This window comes from Podarcis bocagei, assembly GCF_964188305.1.
Source record: "Podarcis bocagei genome assembly, chromosome: 12".
Taxonomy (NCBI): Eukaryota; Metazoa; Chordata; class Lepidosauria; order Squamata; family Lacertidae; genus Podarcis; species Podarcis bocagei.
Window position 1 is genome coordinate 14,227,729 of NC_138137.1, and position 4,271 is coordinate 14,231,999.

The 4,271-nt window shown below is 47.9% G+C and overlaps 1 protein-coding gene across 1 annotated transcript in view; it reads right to left on the minus strand.

The window, feature by feature from the left end:
• The window catches only part of LOC308570119 (prostatic acid phosphatase-like), a 269,185-nt gene that overhangs the window by 31,240 nt on the left and 233,674 nt on the right, over positions 1-4,271 (minus strand). The gene's annotated exons all lie outside the window — the stretch shown is intronic.

The window sequence follows — 4,271 nt, forward strand, 5'->3', positions numbered from 1 at the left end:
CATGCAGTAATTAAGCACTGGAAGTGTTCCCAATTACTTCCACTCTGCCAATTTCCAGGGTCTCAACCTCTGATTGTCATGCAAATGTGTTTTTCCATTTAAAAAAAGCTTGTATGTAAATAATTTTAAACCATTTCTTCTTTTACATATAAAATATTTTTAAAAACATACATGATCGTAACATTCATGTGGATGGTAACAAGTGCAGTTATTATAGCCTGTACGTATAATCCAAAGGAAACAAGGAAACTAAAAGAATCTGCAGTCCATACAATAAATTCACACGGCAGATGCCAGGACTTCGGAGGATGTGCCCCATGATTTTTCTCCAAAAGGAAGGACACTACTGTGATAGGAATTTTATGGTCTTAGATATATGGTAATGTTCATAAGCGTACCAACCAAGCACAGTACAGGAAGACTGACCTGGAACCATTTTGATTCCTAAACTGAGTAAATGTTTTCTCTACAAGGTCAAAATGGGAAACCTCCCCATTGTCTCTTTCCTCACAAATCCTGTCTTAAGGGCACATTTAAGATACGAATAGGGTGTGAGCCTGTGACCTGGCCCAGGAACTAAGTATTTCTCATTACAATATCTGCCCTCCCTTCCCCACGGATGGGCGGGGTTTGCTGCACCGAGCGACGCTCACCTGGGCGGGTGCCCCCCACCTGCTTGAGCTGGCCTTTGACCCGTCCTTGGCCAGAGAGGACAATGGATGACCGAAGGCGAAAAGGAAAAGAGGCTGACTCCTGGGCTCAAGCCTCTTTTGCCTGTCTTCCTTCCAGGATCAGGATCAAGATCGGGAGCGTGTCCAGGCGCCCGGATTGAGGTAAGTAATCGGCCTTCTTTACTTTTGCCTGGGGGGGGATTTGCTAGGCCGCATTTTGCGTGCTTGGTTAGGCACATTGTGGCCTTTTTTGGAGCTTTTCCTGGGGGGGGGGGGAGCCGGCTCCTCCACCGGCAGCTGCTTGCCCAAGGCGCTGCCAGCCCGAGTGGGCAGGACGGCCCCTGAGTAGACCGCTAGGTCGGCCTACCAGCCTTTTGTGATGGCCAGCGGTGGTGTGGGCCCCAGCTGGGCCCCAGCAGCGGGCTGCTTGCATTTGGGTGGGGGGGGCGGCATTGCTTCCCACTGCCGCCTGCCCGGTGCCCCTTCCTACCCAGGCGGGTGGTGCAGGGCTCCAGCAAGGCCGCGGCCTGCTTGCTATTACGGCGGGGGGGGCACCGGGAGGGTGGCACGGGCTCGACTAGGCCGCAAAACCTGTGACATTGAGCCTGTGACATTGCCCATTATAAAAAAGATTTCAGGCATGATCTCTCCCAGTCCCACCAGGAGATGCTGGGGACTGAACCTGATGCCTTCTGCATGCTAAGCAGTTGTTCTACCACTGAGCTATGGCCCTAGCTCACAATATTGCTGTCAGGATAAAATGGAGAAGGTGGAGGCAGAGGTGTATATGCTCTGTGGAGGAAAGGTGAGATAGAAGTATAAGAAGGAATACAGTATGTAAAGTAGCTTATAAGTGAATAAACTACAGTATATTTTTAACTTACTCTCCTAATAATTTGTATATAAATTCTAAAAGTGGTATATAAATTTGGTATTTTTTAAAAAAAGAGGAAATGTTCAGACTTTCAAACAGTATGTTATGCCTGAGCCTTCATTGCTGAAACTCCCAACAGCATTTTCATGCTCACAAACACCTGATGAAGGCTTAAGGAACCATTGTGACATAACCCATTCAAGTAGATTTAAGGGGCAACAGGCTGTCAACAGTGGCAGTAGTTGGGAGCTCCCAGCTATTGAAAAGCCACATAGAGTCTTTGCATACTGCCTGAAGAATTAATTCCTTATTTAACGTTCCTAATTGCTGGATTGATTTAACAGGACTGGAGCTAACATTAGCTTGGATTTGGCCCCATTGATAGGGAACTGCCTGCTGTGTCCTCCGCTTTGAAGTCACCCTGGTCTTTGGGCCTCCAGCATCTTCTTCAGCCAGCATGTCCAACCCATCCAAGAGGCGTATGATACTGGTGTTCCACTGGGTTAGGAAGACGCCCCTGACAGAGAAGCCGTGCACTACCATCTCGGCCAGACCTTCTGCCTCTGCACCGGCTTGCAACACTCCTCACATTTCGCCCTACTTGACGAGGAGCAAGACACAACCCGCTCCACTCAGGAGGTCCAGCAGGCGCAAGGTGCTGCGATATCCGAATCTCACCGACCCCAGGTTTTTGAGATCTGTCATTGGCAGCGTTGGCCAGAAGAGAGCCCGCAGGCGTGGCAAGCAAAAGAGGACTCCAGCGTAAACAGGAAAAGGGGAAGCGGCCTACTGGAGTTGCCATTGAGAACCACTCTCAGCCTCCTTTTCCCCCTTCTGGCCCAGCATGCTTTGTGCACACCCAACATGGCGGCGCCCAGCCCCAGCACGTCCCGACCGGCGCCCGCTTTCCCTTTCCCCTTCTCCGCCTCGACGGCCAGGGCTGAAAATCCTGCGGAGAGGCAGCCTCTGCCGGCCGCCAACCGAATAAGAAGCAGCCGCCCTGTCGGGCCTGCACGGACTTCAGGAGTTGGATACTGGATCAGAGGAAGCAGTCGGACTTGCTATTCTTGGCAACAAATAATAGATATCTGAAACAAGGACTGGATGGGAGGTCGGGACTATAGTTCAAGGATTGCTTTTTGCTTTATTGATTTGTAACTAATATTGTCTTTATTACTGTTCTGTTTGTATTCTTGTCTTGTTTTTTTCTTTTTTTGAGTATCAATTAAATAAATAATAACAAAAAAACAATACCCTGGACCAATCAGCAATCCATGGCTTTGTAGGAGAGGAGGAGAGTGGCTGCTGTCACAAAAAATAGTGGAGAGTAGTAAGAGAAAATTCTGCAAAGTGGCCTTTTCTCTTTTGGGGATAGAAAATGAAAAATCTCAGGCATTTTCTTAGAAAAATTTCCTCTGAAAATCTAACCTTTGTTATCATGGTCAATGATCATCATTAAGAAACTGGGATAAAACAACTCTAACGTGCCTTCAATGTGTTTATTGATAAATACTAATTCTGCATTGGACTGCCACTTTTCATTGCCGTTGGCTGTATTTCCAAGCTTTTAACAGCAGGCTATCATGCAGTAATTAAGCACTGGAAGTGTTCCCAATTACTTCCACTCACTCTGCCAATTTCCTGGGTCTCAACCTCTGATTGTCATGCAGATGTGTATTTCCGTTAAAAAAAAAGCTTGTATGTAAATAATTTTAAACCATTTCTTCTTTTACATATACAATATTTTAAAAAAAACATACGTGATTGTAACATTCATGTGGATGGTAACAAGTGCAGTTATTATAGCCTGTACGTATAATCCAAAGGAATTGCATGCATCAAACGTCTACAGCATGGTCAGTCAATGAGGACATCAGCACGGTACAATACCATTAGCTCCGTAGATTAAGTGTTCACTGAGCAAGAGAATGTTAAAAAGCTCAGGTACATCACATTGCCAAAGCAGAGCCAACCATCAGTGGACCATGTTGACGTTAGCCCTTGGCAGAAACTGAACACAGGGAGTCAGAAGTGATGTTGTCTGTACAGGGAGACCAGGCAGTTTCAGTGCCTGTCATGTAACAGATGGCTGGGTGCAAATATTTATATCACTAGTAAGATGTACATGGTGGTTGTGCATCAGACTGGGCTGAATCCTGAACTGAATGGGGCCTATTCTGGGGGATCCATGGTTCACCTGAATCAGATGGAGGCAGCCCCGGATTCCTGTGGGTCAGGTGAGGTGACCCAGAGTGATCCAGGACTGTCAGAGGGTGGGGTGTTGGATGAGCAGAGGCAGGAAGAAAGAGGTTGGGTAGCAAGAAGGAGAAGCAGCGAAAAGGCCTAGGAGGAGAGAAGATGGACGTCCTGGGCTGACTGTATCTTCCCAGGAGAAGTTAGGGGTGGGGTGCCTTTGGGTGCAGGGTGCAGGGTGCTCCTTCTCAAAGTGGCTTTCCCTCCTGATCTCTCCTGCTGCCTTCCCACGCTCTGCAGCAGAACCCACATGAATGTCCTTCCCCACATGGAAGCCACTTGTTCAGAAATGACACACAGGACCAAACACCCCTGCTCTCGGCTGGAAGAGGGCAAGGAGACACAGCATCTCCCAAGGGACCTAGAAGCAGCCTGGCATTAAAACAGCAACAACCAGCTACACAAGGAAAATCCTGCTGCCCATGCAAACTCTAGCAGATGGCAATTGAAATAGGTGAACTCCAAAATCCCAG